The 16,547-nt window shown below is 45.5% G+C and overlaps 2 long non-coding RNA genes across 3 annotated transcripts in view; one reads left to right on the top strand and one right to left on the bottom strand.

The window, feature by feature from the left end:
- Positions 1–16,547, bottom strand: part of LOC146425589 (uncharacterized) — a 289,101-nt gene that overhangs the window by 158,547 nt on the left and 114,007 nt on the right. The gene's annotated exons all lie outside the window — the stretch shown is intronic.
- Positions 1–16,547, top strand: part of LOC146425591 (uncharacterized) — a 290,543-nt gene that overhangs the window by 222,422 nt on the left and 51,574 nt on the right. The gene's annotated exons all lie outside the window — the stretch shown is intronic.

Genomic DNA, 16,547 nt, shown 5'->3' with positions numbered 1-16,547 from the left:
ACACTCTTTAGGACTCCAGGTATCTGGATGGATATCATGGGTGATTCAGTATGCGATAATGTTTTTGATTTTGATTCTGATTATCTTTGGAGCCTATAAATGTATTTTAGGAACCATTGGAAGGGAGCGCCTACATACCCGAAGGCTGATCAATGCAATGACCAGGAATGCAACGTCTTCCACACCTCCTCCAGCATATAGAGAAGAAAGACTTTGAGATTTGAGCATCCTTGCAACTTGGAAATTGAAGAATGCTCAAAAGGGGGGACTTGTTGCAAAACCATGGATAAAGACTTTAGTAGTAGTCATGCTAAGGCTTGGAAGGATCAGTAGGCCTGAGTGTAAACCGTGTTGTGTAGCGAAGTTGCCAGTAGCGATCAAAAGGATCAATAGAGCATACTGAGGAGGGTAGAAAGACTTGTCTAAGGAATGTAGCTATAGAACAGTTTGTTCATTTAAGTAATCTGCTAAGTGAAGTGTGTGATTTATCTAATAGGGTGTAGTAGATTAATGATGATAAAGAATGTTCAGTTAACGAAAAACAAAGTCACAATGTAATCATAAATCAGGTAGATGTGTCTAGAAATCAAATTCGTTGAGATGAAGCAATTTGGAAAGAAAACATATATATACTCAGTGATTTTGTAAAAGGTGGGGGCTCTGACTTTGGACATTAGTCCTCAGGTCCCCAGGGCCCTCAATAAAGCACCACATAAAATAACTTCGGTTGTTTTGTGTTCCTCGGTTCGGGCAACACCTACAGAGGACTCTGTGCTTAAAGTAGCCATGTGCACAAATTGAGCCTAAAATTTGCTTTTGCCAGTGCTTAATCAATAATAAATTGTTGTCCAGACAAATAATTTAGCTTGTAGTTGATAATGTCCCTTTTAAATATCATAGACTGGGAGTTGTGACTTGTGTTTGTCTATGTAGCAATACATAATGCTGTTAGAGTGTGTCATTCTTGTGTTGCTAACTGATTCCATTACCTCAGTGTCCTGGATTAGAGATAAAATTCTCTTGGTGGAGAGCGCTCCAAACAAATGCCTCCCCCAAAAGCCAAGGCCTCTGACACCCCCTCCCCCCACCCACAACTGAATTTCTTAGATGAAAGTGAAAAAAACCCTATTTATTTAACAAAACATGCAGAGTGCCCTGCAAGGCACAGGGGAAGGGGAAAACAGGGGGAGTTATTAAATCTGGGTAAACAGCTGGTGAACTTTAGTGTCCTTTTCCTCAGACGTAGTTTCCCCTCTCCGGGGGTCCCTGGAGGTGGACTAGGCAGAGTTGCTCCAGTAGCTCCCTGGAGGATTCTCATCTGCTGTCCTCCGGGGCTCCTTGGGTTTTCTGGGCGAGAAAGCAAATTGGAAAAAAAAAGGGTCCAAAATAAAAATGGCAAAGAAAAAAATCACAGGAACAGCACTAGCAACTTCGACAGCCATCGCAGCAGAAGTCTCCGGAGAGTGCTTTCCTCCTCCGAGCTCCCCTGCAGAGAGGCTTGGGAAAGAGTTTTCAAAACAACCTGGGCTTCTCCCAGCTGCTGAATGCAGTTAAAGCTCCAGGACCACATTTCTGAGCATACAAGCTAACGATGGGGAATACAGGATTATCATAACATCACTCCAAGACACTCAGATAGATGATCCAAGTTCTTTATAATTACTTCAGTAACTTGTGAAAGTTAAAACTCTGGCCATCTGGGTACTTAAACTGGCTTGCTATGTGACATTACTACAGAAAATTCTCAGCTAACAGCTGACATATAGGGAGACAGAACGATCTACTTAGAATGGATTTTTTTTTCACCAAATACACCTAAGAAAACTATCACTAACCTGATAGACCTCTGTGCAGCTTTAATTAAGATTCATTTACCACTGTCTCTTGACAAAACTCAGACATTTTTTCATACAGCATTGGCAGATTTTGTGGGACAAATTTTCTTTCTCTTTACCTCCAGTAAAACTGTTGCAGAATGTTGTTCACTTGCCTTTAACACTAACAAGCTAATTTGTGCCATAGCCTGTTGTGATGACAGCTGCAGGCTCCCCACCCATTCCTTCCTTAATGTGTTTACCCATGGCCTATTGTCCTGCTTTCCCCACCCCATATGGTCCTGGCCACTCCCTTGGGTTTTCCCTATTGGTTCCTGTACCCTAACTCAGCCCATGTACTGCCCCTGTGCCCAGAGATTTCTGGCTATGTGCTGTCCCCGCCCCCTCTGTTTCCCTAGAAATCTCCTCACCCTCCACCATGTTGTTGTCTATGCACATGTATCTATGCATATGGATCTCTGTGCACATGGGTCTGTGCACGTGAGGTCTTTGCCCATGAGGCATCTCTGCCTCTGGGAGGTCTTTGGCCTCTGGGGCACCATGTGAATAAACAGCTTCCATGGACACCGTGTGTAGACCCTCCTCAACTCCTTTACTGCTGCCGGTTGTGGAACAGCAGACGAAACCAGAGCTAGCCTTTCGGCTCCCCAGCCGGGTAATGCGCAGTGACCAGCCCTCGGAGGGAGAGTTTGGTGCACTGAGGCGCCTACCCGGGCTGGGCAGAGATGCTCTCCGGTAAGGTCTGCTATAACATCCTCTAAACCGCAACAGTAGCCCTATTCCTGGTGCATGGAATGTTTTTTATTGACAGATCAGGATGCATAGCGAAGGCAGTCGTTACATGGCAAGAAGATCATGAATGGAATTATGCAATAAATCAAACAGGTGGTTCTACTCCACAGATTGAACATTGTGCGGCAGTGTTAACTCTAAAGATTTTTACACAAGAAGCAGTCAATATGATTAATGATTCCAAATATGTTGTTAATGTCATAATGTGAATACACAGAACCTTTATAAAGGAAATTAGCTGTAAGACATTATTTGATGCTACATATATACATTCCTTTTGTCGTTTGCAGCTTGTTCATGTTACCATTGATTACTTAGCTAAAAATAAATGACAAAGCTAAACTGGCTGCCTTAAAAACTTTCACATAACTTTGTGTAGTTATTTGCAAGAAATGTATCATTTCAAGAAATTTTCCCACCTGATATTAATAAAGGCTTGTTTGTAGAATATCTTAGGGAAACACTACTAGTCAAGGCCTAGGCTCTGGCCAAGCCCTGGCCCAGCCCTGGCCCTGGCTGGTTGGGAAGTATGCCATCAGACCCAGGTGTTTCTGCACTAAAAATGTAATCAAGTCACTTTGACTTGCTGATTTGGGCTCATAAAAGCTGTACCCCCTTTTGGGGTAAACTTGAAAGCCTTCCCTGGGAAAGGTTCTTCAGGTTCTCACTGTAAAATAGGGCTCTTGCAGACTCTGGATAATGGTAAAGTATTTAGGCAGTTGCTGATGTATCTTTCTAAATAAGTATCCTTTTTCTCATGTAGTAATGATTAAATGTATTACCTTGCTTTTTTTTGTTTGGTGCTAAAGCTGAGCACATAGTAAGCTTCTTGTTTTATGACATATACTGTTTTACTTTTGTGTTGCTTTAATGTTCATAGTAAGATAAGCACTTGTTATTTAAACAAAAAAGGGGGAAAGGGTATGCATGTGTTCTAATTGCCAACAAGAAGGACCTTTACAGCTCTACTACGAGACAATAACTTGTGCTGTTTCTTTTGCTGATTTCTTAGGGAAAACCTAATTTCATGTACCATCTCGCAAATTCCTTCAGGCTTTGAACTCTCTCCCATTAAGTGTTAACTCCTTTTGTCATCTCAGCCCCAATTCCAAATACCGCAACAGTGTTTATTATTCATTGTTCTATTGACTTATTTTCAGACCTTTTAGATGCCACCGCATACTTTGGTGAATCTGCAAAGGATGTTTATCACCACCTTCTCCATGCATTTGCAACAAAGGGTCAGCCACAGAAAATTCACACTGATAATGGCCCTGCTTATCAATCTAATTCTGTTGCTATGTTTTTACAGATCTGGGGTCTTTGCCAGTTCTTTGGAATTGCCCACAACCCCTCCTCTCAGGGGCTTGTGGAACAGATGAATTGCACACTCCTACAGCAGCGTGCGGACCTATGGATTCCTGTGAATCTTACATGGGAATGGGAAGAAGAGTTAAGAGTCATGTATCTAAAACGCTTGTTTTTAAAGGAGTCCAAATGAACTAAGAGATTTATTGCATGGCTTATTGCCTACTATTGCTATTGCTGCCTTAACAGAATCAGTAAAAACAGCTAATGAAGTTAGTTCTGTAATGAGTAACTTCACAGAGGAGCTACAAATGCAAGTAGAAATTGATCAACAAATACTGTCACACTTAGATGCCCTTAAGGCTGCCTTGCTATGGGTAGGAGAAAAACAAGATGCCCTAAATACTCACTTATGCCTTCACTGTGATTGGCAGCACACTATTGCTAACATGTGTGTAACCCCTGTGGAATGGAACAGCTCTGAAACTTCCTGGGATAAGGTGAAGGCTCATTTAAAAGGCATTTTCTATAAATATGGATAGAAACATAAATGCATTAAGAGATAGCATTAGAAAACAGTCTCAAAAGCTTCAAACCATGTCTGCACAGAACTTCTATGATACACTCACTCACAGCTTTAACTGGCTTAACCTGAAAACTTGGTTTGAGTGACTGAATTTATGCATATGGCTGTTTGGAGCTTAGGGGATGGGTCTTCTTTTGTTATTCTCATTACAGGACTTCTGATAAGTCTTTAGATTTTTGTCTTGGATGTGCTTTGGAGTCCTTGATATCTCACTTAAAAAGCGTACCCATGCCATCTGTTTTCATGGATGTGTTATGAAGCTCAGAGAAATATTTGTGAAGTGTAATTAAAATTCAAATCTAAACTCACCAAAAAGTGAGGATTGTAATGAGTTCTTGTTACAAATGGAGACAGGGGGTTGATGGATTTCTGCCAGTTGCCTAGGCCTGTGAAAACTGGCAGTTAACCTATTTGGAGCGACTAGCACCCCCAGACGCAGTCTTGTTCACAAGTTCTTTAATAACGGCCGATTTGGGTCTAATATAAAATGTATTATTATTTATTAGACACAAGAAATAACAGAACAAGGAGCTAAACAAATTATATACTACACAATACAGGAAAAACTACAAATAGCTAAACAAATTATATAGTACACAAAATAGGAGAAACTACGAATAGCTAAAAATGCAGTGTGCAAAAGGTACCTATTATTGTTATTATTATTGCTAGCAAAGGAAAAATACAATTTAGGAAACCAATGATTTTACCAAAATCCAATTTTGGTGCTGGGATGCATCAGAATCCTCTCTCAATCTTTAGGAAGTTACCACAGAGTTGCGTCCAGACTCTGGGGAGAGGCTTTCTCACACTCCAGTGTCCATGTAGAAAAGCTTCTACCTTTGTGAAAATTAGTGTCTTTTATAGTATAGAAGTGTGCCTGCTTGGTCACATATGCACTTTTTGTTTCTCTTTTCACATCCTCTCTCCATACCAAAATATGAATTCAAGGTTAGAGGTCTTAGACTTTCGGGTGCTAAGAGATAACCCCTGCCAGGCTGTTGACCCCAACAGGGTTATCTATCTTCTGCCATTGAGCAGAAGGAGGGGGGGATGACGTCCTGCCACAGTTCTGTTCCCTTCAGAGTTGAGCTCAACCTGTGTGGTGGGTTAACCTCAGCTGGCCTCCACATGCCCACCCAGCTGCTCTCTCACTTCTTGTCCTCAGCAAGACAGAAAGAAATCCTCACAGGTCAGGATTAGGACAGGGAGACCACTCACCAATTACTGTCACAGGTAAAACAGACTCAACTTGTGCAAGACTAATTTCATTTATTATCAATTAAAAATAGAGTAGGATAGTGAGAAACAGAAAAAAAAAATTAAAAACACCTTCCCTCCACCCTTATTCTTATTCCCAGGTTCAGCTTTACTCCTGGCTCTTCTATGTCCTCCTCCTCCACCAAGTGGCACAGGGTGATGGGGAATGCGGGTTGCAGTCAGTTCATAAAGCTTTTTCTCTGCCACTCCTTCATTCTTGCACTCTTCCTTTGCTCCAGCAGGGGGCCCCTCACACAAGAGACAGTCTTTCACAAACTTCTCCAGTGTGGGTCCTTCCTGGAGGCTGCAGTTCTTCATGAACTGCTCCAGCATAGATCCTTTCCACAGGGTACAGTCCCTCAGGAACAGGTTGTTCCAGCATGAGTTCTCCATGGGGCCACAGTTTCTGCCAAAAAACTTGCTCCTGTATGGGCTCATCTCCACAGGCCACAGTTCCTGCCAGGAGCCTGCTCCAGCACAGGCTTTCCACAGGGTCACCGCCTCTTTCAGGGCACATCCACCTGCTCTGGTATGGGGTCCTCTGCAGGCTGCAAGGTGGACATCTGCTCCATCATGGTCCTCCATGGGCTGCAGGAGGTCAATCTGTATCACCATGGTCTTCTCCACAGGCTGCAAAGCAATCTTTGCTTTGGTGCCTGGAACACCTCTTCCCCCTACTTCTTCACTGACCTTAGGCAGGCTTACTTATCTCACATTTTTCTCACTCCTCTCTCTCACAGCTGCTGTGTAGTGGGTTTTACCCTTTCTTAAATAAGTTATCACAGAGCTGCCACCAACATCACTGATTGGCTCAGCTTTGGCCAGCAGCGGATGTGTTTTAGAGCCAGGTAGAACTGGCTCTGTTTGACATGGGGGCAGTCCTGTCTCTTCTCATGGAGGTCACCCCTGCAGCCTGCCCCCTCACCTCCCCCTGCCAACAAAGCCATGCCATGTAAGTCTAATATACCCTATTAGATATTTTATAGGATTTAATGTTCAACAGCTTCTTTATAAGCTTGAGGAGCTGTATAAAAACCTGACTTCGATACTGCCTGGTTTTATATTTTTGTGTTGGAGATTATTAGCAAAAAGGTTATGTATCATTGAATAGGTACTTTGATGTATGCACATAAGAATAAATATATAAATATAATGCTGTTTTTATAAGCTTTAAAATAGGCAGATGTCGCTGTTGAACTGGTAACGGAGCAAAACTCAGTTAACACACACAAAGTCAAGCGGAGAAGAGACTTTATTATGAAATATCTGAGTTTTATAGTACAGAGAAAGGCATTCAGATTGGCCAACAATCACCCACCCCTCAAGGTGATTGGCAGAGGTGTCTCAACATCCATTCCAAAACATTCTCTGTTCCCATAGTGTTTATGTTCTTTTCTTAGATCTAATGAGAAAAGGGAAAATTTCCCATGAGAGAGCATCTGTACAGTCACAGCTCCCCCTTTTTGTTTAAAAACCAAAAGGCATTGCTTGTGATCCTCTGTAGGTCCCTTGAAGAAGGGAGAACAAATTCAGCATAAAGGATCTGCTTGGTAATGGCCAGTTACCAAACAGAGCCTAAATTGAATACCGATAAGGGGTCTGCTCGGTAGTGGCCAGTTACTGAACAGAGCCCAAACCAGATGCTGATTTAAGGTGGACAGAGAGACTCTCCAGCAATACCATGGGTGATGCATCTATCAAAATTAATTCTAAACATGGCTTTCAAAGTCCTTGTTTTTTGACTCCATAATAAAAGAAACTTAAAGTTCAGTCTCTGCTTGTGGAAGGACCGTCTGCCTGATGGACAATATCCTGGCCATCATTAAAAGGATCATTTGGTTGATGTTCTGCATTCTGGTTATCATTTTGAGGTTGCCTGTTCTGTCTCTGGAGCCGCAGGTCAGGGCGAATGCATGTTGCAGGCAGCCATTATACCCCAGTATCTGTGGAAATGCAAGCATACCCACGACCCTAAGCAATAAGCTCATGTGGGCCTTCCCAGGTGTTAGTAAGTAGGTTCCTGTCCTAGGTTGCAATATAGATGTATTTAAGTATTCTATTACCACCAGCTGTGGGCCGTTAGCTGCTATCACCTGCTAATGACCCACTCCGGATGACAATGGGCCATCAGGGACCCACCCCATGACTCATGGACTTATCCCATTGTGGGATGCTCTGCCCAGGAGGGAGGAGCCAGGTGTTCCCACCTGGATATAACCTGGCCTTGGAACTGCCTGAGCTAGCCCTGTCTACTGGGTTCCCAGAGGACAAGAGCTACCACTGGACCTTCAGCTGGAGACCAGACCTTCACAGGATCACCGCTTGAACTGAACTACTTCAGTTGGACTGCTACTACCACCCTAACAGGGTGTCAGTTTGTATCTGACTTTGTCAGTACTTTTCCTTGTATTATTTCACTTATTTTTAATTTCAGTCTGGACTTGTGATCTCCCACTGGTTTGTTTTCAAACCAACACATATTTTGGTGCCCAAGTGGGGCACGACCTGGGGAAACTCAGAAATCCTATCACCATGATGCTCAGCTTATCTATATGGGTACTGTATCTCGCTCTCTATATTTTTCCTCAAATGGGAAACTATCTGCCCATTGTATTGCTCCTGTTGCGACCAGGGAATGGCATGAGAATTGCTCTATTGATTTATTATGCCTATTGCATGGTAACCTGTGAGGCGATGAATGCCATTCGTTATATATACTCGACTTTGTCTGCCTGCCCTAACCTGAGCTGCTACTTCTGGGACCTCCTCAGCAATTGCACCCACCCTCTGGTGCTAGGAGGAGAGAGCAGTTTCTTCCAGCATTTCAGGCCAGGCACAGCCATCTTTGAAAATATTGAGTTCTCCCTGGATGCTAAGGATGGCATAATCTTCCTGTCAGTTCTGTTTTTGTTTCTTCTCTGTGACCAGCACTGTGTACATCATGCTGAGAAACAGAACAATACTTGGTGTTGTACAGCGTCTTCTTGAAGAGGAGGAGAAAAGAAACAAGTCAGCAGGCACCACGTCCACGCAAACCGCCACCAAGAGGAAAGGAACCAAATGAGCAGTCAATGTCTCAACACAGACCATTGCCGAATCAGAACAGCCAAAGCCAGTAGCGGTTGCCCCCGTCCAGAAAAAGAAATCCAAGAGCAAATCAGTCCGCATAGTGACTGATGAGGATGCGGCAGGACCATCTCACCAAGCAGAAGAGACAGAGCCGGAGATCATCACTCGCCCTCTGTCCCTGGGGGAGCTGCGTGACCTACGGAGGGAATTCACCCGGCAGGCGAACGAGTCCATCTTGACCTGGCTGCTCCGCATCTGGGACACTGCAGCTAACGACACCATTCTGGATGGAAGTGAGGCCAGGCAACTGGGATCCCTGTCCCAGGATGTGGTTATTGACCAGGGGATTGGGAAAACCCAGGAAACTCTCAGCCTCTGGCGGCGATTGCTGGCGAGTGTACGGGACAGATACCTGTGCAAAGAAGACCTCCAGATGCACCAAAGAAAATGGAACACAATAGAACAAGGTATCCGATACCTGAGGGAATTGGCCGTGCTAGAGATCATTTTCTCGGAAAACGAGAGATTCCCTAAGAGCCCCGATAATGTCCAGTGTACTTCACAAATGTGGCTAAAATTTGCATGGCTCGGACCAGAGATATTCTCTCGTTACCTGGCAACACTGCAGTGGAGGGAAGGCGAAGACAAGGTGGGTGTGTTAGCAAACAAACTGAGAATTTACAAGGACACTGTCACCGCTCCACTACGCACCCAGGTCTCATCGGTGGAAACAAACCTGGCCGAGCAAGTCCGGAGCTTGATTGAAGAGAGCCACCAGAAACTAAGGAAAGAGCTCAAAGAAGGAATTTTCCACGCCATACCGAAACCAACCAGAGTCTCTGCCATCAGGAGCAGATGTCCCCCAGCCAGGGAAAGAAGACAAACTCCGCGACGTGACCTCTGGTTTTTCCTACAGGAGCATGGGGAAGACATGAGAAAGTGGGATAGGAAACCCACCTCCTCCTTAGCAGCCTGGGTACGTGAATTGAAAAGAGAAACATCCACTTCAGAAGGCTCATCTAGGTTCAACAGTCTCTTGTGGACAGAACTCCAGACGGCATGGGAATGACAATATGACTGATCCTCTTGAAGGGACCTCAGGAACACATTTACAGGAGGAGAGCATCATGCACCAAAACCAGGATTAGAGGAGCCCTGCCTCTAGCCAGGTAGAGGAAAGGGATAACCGGATCTATTGGACTGTGTGGATCCGATGGCCTGGCACATCTGACCCACAAAGATACATGGCTTTGGTTGATACTGGTGCTCAGTGCACCCTGATGCCATCCAGGTATGAGGGGACCGAATCCATTTCTATTTCTGGGATGACAGGAGGATCCCAGCAGCTGACTGTACTGGAAGCTGAAGTGAGTTTAACTGGAAACGAGTGGCAGAAACACCCCATTGTGACTGGTCCAGACGCCCCATGCATCCTCGGCATAGACTATCTCAGGAGTGGATATTTCAAAGACCCAAAGGGACATTGCTGGGCTTTTGGGATAGCAGCCATAGAGACGGAAGACATAAGACAACTGAATACCCTGCCTGGTCTCTCAGACAACCCATCTGCTGTAGGACTACTGAGAATTGAAGAACAGCGGGTACCAATCGCTACAGCAACAGTGCACCGCCGGCAATACCGCACTGACAGAGACTCTGTGGCCCCCATCCATAAGATGATTCAAAAATTGGGAACTGAACTTAGCAAAGGCCACCTGGATGGTTAACACAAGAGGTTCTATCAATCAAGCCGGTCCTGCCCAGTCCAAACCTTTGCACACAGTGGATGGAGATAAAGTCCCTGTGATACACATAAGAGGTTTTTTAGGAAAGACTGTTTGGATTAGTCCCACCTCAGGCAAAGGCAAGCCCATCCGTGGGGTAGTTTTTGCCCAAGGACCTGGTTATACTTGGTGGGTGATGCAGGCAGATGGGGAAACCCGTTGTGTCCCACAAGGAGACCTTATCTTAAGTGAGAACTGTGTAGATGGTAATAGAATAAGGGGTGGATAATGTCCTAGGTTGCAATATAGATGTAGTTAAGTATTCTATTACCACCAGCTGTGGGCTGTTAGCTGCTATCACCTGCTAATGACCCACTCTGGATGACAGGCAATGGGCCATCCCTTAGCTGTTATCACCTGCTAATGACCCACCCCGGATAACGGACAATGGGCCATCAGGGACCCACCATGTGACTCATGGATTTATCTCATCCCATTGTGGGATGCTCTGCCCAGGAGGGAGGAGCCAGGTGTTCCCACCTGGATATAACCTGGCCTTGGAACTGCCTGAGCTAGCCATGTCTACTGGGTTCCCAGAGGACAAGAGCTACCACTGGACCTTCAGCTGGAGACCAGACCTTCACAGGATCACCGCTTGAACTGAACTACTTTAGTTGGACTGCTACTACCACCCTAACAGGGTGTCAGTTTGTATCTGACTTTGTCAGTGCTTTTCCTTGTATTATTTCACTTATTTTTAATTTCAGTCTGGACTTGTGATCTCCCACTGGTTTGTTTTCAAACCAACACAGTTCCGTACCCAGACCTTCGCCCGGGGCAAGTGCATCTCGCCTGACGACTGCGATGAGAGGAAATGGTTCGAGATAACAGGATTATTTGAATTTGGTGGCACTGTGAGGTGATTAATTGTATACAAAGCTTTTTCCAATCGGCTCTGTGGGGTTTCCCCATGCATTCCCCCTTTTTGCTTTTCCAAAACATGCTTCAGAGTACCATGAGCGCGTTCAACAATGGCTTGGCCAGTAGGAGAATGTGGAATACCGAATTTATGGTCTACACCCCATAGGTGCAAAAACTTCTGTGAGGCGTAGGCAGGACCATTATCGGTTTTCACAGTGGCTGGCACCCCCAGGACCAAGAAGGCTAATTTCCAATGGGCAATGGCATCACGACTTTTTTCTCCAGTATGAGCAGTTGCCCACATAGCTGAGGAGAAAGTGTCAATAGACACATGCACATATTTGAATTGGCCAAATTCAGGGATGTGTGTCACATCCGTCTGTCAGAGCTGCAAGGCCTTTAGGCCTCTGGGGTTTACCCCCGGTGGCAGAGGTGCAGCAAGTCCGTGGCAATCAGCACAAGCGCTGACAATGTCACGAGCCTCGGTAGGCGTTAACTGAAACTGCTTCTGCAAGGTATGGACACTCTGATGAATGAAATCGTGCAATGCCTTGGCTTGTGCAATTTTGTCAGGCTGAGGTGCCACCCATGCAGGGTTGGCTAGCATGTCAGCCCTGGCATTGCCTTCTGTTATAAAACCTGGTAATTTGGTGTGGCTTCAAATGTGCGGGATGTAATATGGATGCACTAGAGCTTGAATTGCATTCCACAAAGTTTGCAATATTGAAAACAGAGCCGCATTATTGACTTCCTTTAGAAGTGAACAATCTAAACGTTTAGTTATATCTGCTACATAAGCAGAGTCAGTGACCAAATTCAACAGTACCTGAGAGAACCGCTGAAAAGCCATGGCAACTGCCTTCAATTCAAGCAGCTGGGCAGAGCCTGACTCATGGCCTTTCAGCACCTGCCACTCAGATCCCTCCTTCCAGGTGACAATGGCCTTCCTTGTTTTTCCAGAACCATCTGTAAAGACAGTGGGTCCGTGCACTGGCACCTGACTATTCTTTGGCTGCAAAGTGAAACTGGTTAAATTTGCCAGCTGCAGCAATTTGTGGCTGGGCAGGTGATAAGCAATCTGCCCTGAGAAGTTTTGCAGTGCACTTTGCATAGGAGCGCTATTAGCAAGGCTCCATTCAAAACTGTCCCGTGCTACCAGAACAACGATCGTTGCAGGATCCTCTGCCATTAATTGCAAACACCAATGACGGCATTTAATTATCAGACAAGCAATCAATTCGAACAATGTGGGTGCTGTCTTTTTTGGCTGATGAGGCAAAAAGACCTAACGTAGTGGACGGTGGGGAGTGGACTAGGCCTCTGCGTTCACCGAAAGCGTCTCTGAGGCTTTAGTGAGATCACCCCGGCCAGCACTTCTTTGGTGCTGTGCAGAAAGACCCTTATCTCACCCGAGCCGTTGGAAAGCACAGACACTCACTCACCCAGGGAGCTGGATAGCCCATGCGTTACCAGAGACAAAGAATCCAGAGCACTCGATCAAGCCAGTATTCCAGAAGGTGTTTATTCTGAAGGGTCCAGGAATGAAAGACAAAGGGAAACTCTGGGTTTCCCTTGATATAGAGATACAGACCAATCATTTGAGGGCACAGGGGCAGAGAGAAGGCAGGGGGAATACAACAACCAATGGGTGAAGGGAGGGGTGGAGTCAGGGGTTAGGTTACAGCCAATCAACATAGGAGGATTTACATAGTCTAGGGAGAGACCATCCTATTCCCAAGGGGTGTATCTTAAACCTTAGAATTTTCCCACCATTGAATCCCTGCTGTCCCAGGGCAGCTCGGCTCCCTAGCAGTTCCTGAGGTGGTCTCATCCATCACCACAAAGACCCATTCCAGGATATGCAAAGGGTCAGCCCATTGTTTGTTCCACTGGCCAATGATACCTGTAGGATGGAGGTCTGGAGCAGTAATAAAAACAGTCATGTCAATAGAAGGATCCACTTGATAAACCTGACAAGCAGAAACAGCCTGCTGCACCTCGTTCAGCACTTGTCGCGCCTCAGGAGTCTATTTCCGAGGTGAATTCAGATCAGGGTCCCCCTTTAAAATAATAAAGAGCAGGGAAAGATGCGTGGTGGTTAGTCCTAAATAAGGATGTAACCAATTGATGATACCGAGCAATTTCTGGGCATCACTCAGGGTCTTAATAGAGTCTGAGAACTGCATCTCTTCGTGTTGTATAATTTGATCCAAAATTTTGACTCCCAAATATTTCCGAGCAGGCTGCTGTTGAACTTTCTTTGGAGCCACTTGCAACCCATAGGAATGCAAGGCATCTAGCAGGTGAGGCTGTAACCTCTGCAGCTTGTCCTGGGTGGATGCTGCCGCCAGGATATCATCCATATAATGGAAGCAGAATGCCTCAGGAAACTGTCCGCGGACTCCGGGCAAAGCCTGAGCAACATACCATTGACAGATAGTCGGGCTATTCTTCATGCCCTGAGGTAATACTTTCCATTTAAATCTCTTTGCAGGCTCAGCATTGTTAATTGCAGGCACAGTAAAGGCAAATTTTGGTCTGTCATTGGGGTGCAAAGGAATTGTGAAAAAGCAGTCCTTCAAATCAATGATCAGGATTTCCCATCCTGTGGGGATCATTGTGGGTGAGGGCATACCAGGCTGTAAGGTTCCCATACTTTCCATCACTGCATTAACTTTCCGGAGATCTTGCAACAATCTCCATTTCCCTGACTTTTTCTTAATTACGAAAATGGGGGTATTCCAGGGACTAGTAGAAGTCTCAATGTGTCCCTGTTGTAATTGCTCCTGAACCAGCTGACGAAGGGCGACTGTCATGGGTTTTCGACAGGACATTGCTAGGAGGACGCACGAAAAGAGGGCAACTAGGCTCTAAGCTTAAAGTTGCAAAAAGTGTTTAATTATTTAACAGAGTTGGAGGATAAATGCAGACAAAAATAATGTTTTTATACAGTTTTTGTTGACTCCCTCCTCTCTCTTAAGAACTTATAGTATTTACCCCCTTTCCTCCTTTACAGTCAACAAGCCGGGTGGGGGTGGGGGGGCAGGGTGTGGGGTCTCTTTTCAGTCTATAGAGCAGATTTTCAAATTTTTTTACTACAAATATTTTTTATCTTTACTTTTTTGTTTTTTTTAAGACAGTTTTTTTCTGCTCTCACCCCCACCTTTTTAAGAAGCAGTCTCTGCACTCACCCCCCCCATCTCCTTCCCTTTTTTTAAACTAGCAACACAGACAGGGGGCAGGTTGAGGGGTCCTCTGGTTAGTTTAATCAGGAAAAGAGGTTCTCTACTTAGCCAGGGGTCCTTTTTACAAGAGACAGTCCTCTGGGAACTTCTTTGGCGTGGGTCTAATCTCATGAGCAACATCCCGCCCGAATTCTGCTGCAACATGAGTTCTTTTGTCCATAAGGTGCTGTGCAGACTCTCCTGAGCTGAGGCTAGGCTGCTTCCATGCCAGGAGCAAGGCCTTTCTCTCTCAGTCAAGGCCTTTTGCAGTTTTAACTCTTAGATGAGACTCCCACTGGTTTACAGTCTTTTCCAGGCATCTACCTGCTCTTCTGGAGTGAGCTGTGGGTGGATTTCTGCATCCTTATGGACTCCATGGGCTGCAGGAGAAATTTCTTGCTCCCCCCATAGCTTCCACCACGGTTAGCAGAAAGTTTCAGCTCCAGTGCCGGAAGCACTGGAGCACCTCTTTCTCCCCCCTTCTTCACTGACTTTGGCACTCTCTATGCTGTTCTCCCTCACATATTTTCACCTCTACCTCTTCCTCCTCCAACTACAAAGTGAAAGAAGTGCGTGCCTGCTTTGATTTGAATTTTTCTTAAACATGTTTTCACAGAGGCGTAACTAGCACTTCTAATTGGCTCAAACTTGGCCGGTAGCATGTCTATCACTTTTAGAGCTATCAGAGATTGGTTCTGCTGGACTTGATGTAAAAACTTCTAGAACTTGCACTCAGGACACACAGGAGCTAACTTTGTGCCACACCCCACCCCTCAGACACTTTTCCAGGCCTACTACAACAGCTTCTGAGGGGTCTAAATTTTTCTTAGATGTTAAAAACACTTCACTGATGTTTTGGGCCAGTTAAAACCACCACAGCGACTAATTTCTCTTTTGGCAGGGGCCACTGTGGTTCCCATGTGGGTGTTTTGGTCTGCCATCTCAGAGATTGCGTGGAATACCGTGCGCCCTTGCACACAGTGACCCCTATCAAAAATTTGTCCCAATCCGCACCCCCCAGGCTGCCAACACGTCCCATCCCCAAAGGTTAACTGGAGCTGAAGTAACATAGGGCTGGATTATGGCCGTGTGTCCCTCTGGGTCTTTTACCAACACAGGTAGTTCGCTCAATTGGCTCTGTGTGGTTCCTCCTAGCCCCGCAATGGCCAATCCCACAGGGGCTAGAGGCCATGAAGAGGAGGAGAGAATCGTTACTTCAGCACCTGTATCAATCAAACCTTGGAGCCGAACCCAGTGCGGACGAGCTTTTGGCAGGATTAGGGTACATGTCATCTGTTGCTTCTGACTAGAAATGTCTGCAGCCCAGATTCAGTGCTGTTTCTTCTGCAAGCTTGTTCTGCCCTGGGGACGCAAGACTCAAAAGGCACTAGTTGAGCAATGTGAATCTTTTCAGGGATAGTCACAAGGGGTTTTGACATGGAAACCATAGAGTGAATTTGGCCTATAAAATCAGCATTTATAATTTCTGGGCCGACAAAAATCCCTTGATGGGTGACATCACGTCTCCCCACAAGCAGCACATTGAGTCCCTGACTTAGGGGTCCATGTGCATCCAAGGGAACCCTATGGATGCTGCCAGATTCTAGGACAACTGTTGTTGTGGTGTAGACGTCAACCCAGACTGGTCCTTGGGTGCCGTCTCTAAATTGGTTTGATAGGCCTGTGCCATCGCCTTGTGTCCTAGGTTGCAATATTGATGTAGTTAAGTATTCTATTACCACCAGCTGTGGGCCATTAGCTGCTATCACCCACTCCGGATGACAGGCAATGGGCCATCCGTTAGCTATCATCACTTGCTAATGACCCA

Source organism: Lichenostomus cassidix, chromosome W (genome assembly GCF_008360975.1).
Source record: "Lichenostomus cassidix isolate B80296 chromosome W, HeHo_3.0, whole genome shotgun sequence".
NCBI lineage: Eukaryota > Metazoa > Chordata > Aves > Passeriformes > Meliphagidae > Lichenostomus > Lichenostomus cassidix.
The sequence above is the reverse complement of the archived record's forward strand: the minus strand, read 5'-3'. Positions and strand labels throughout refer to the sequence as shown.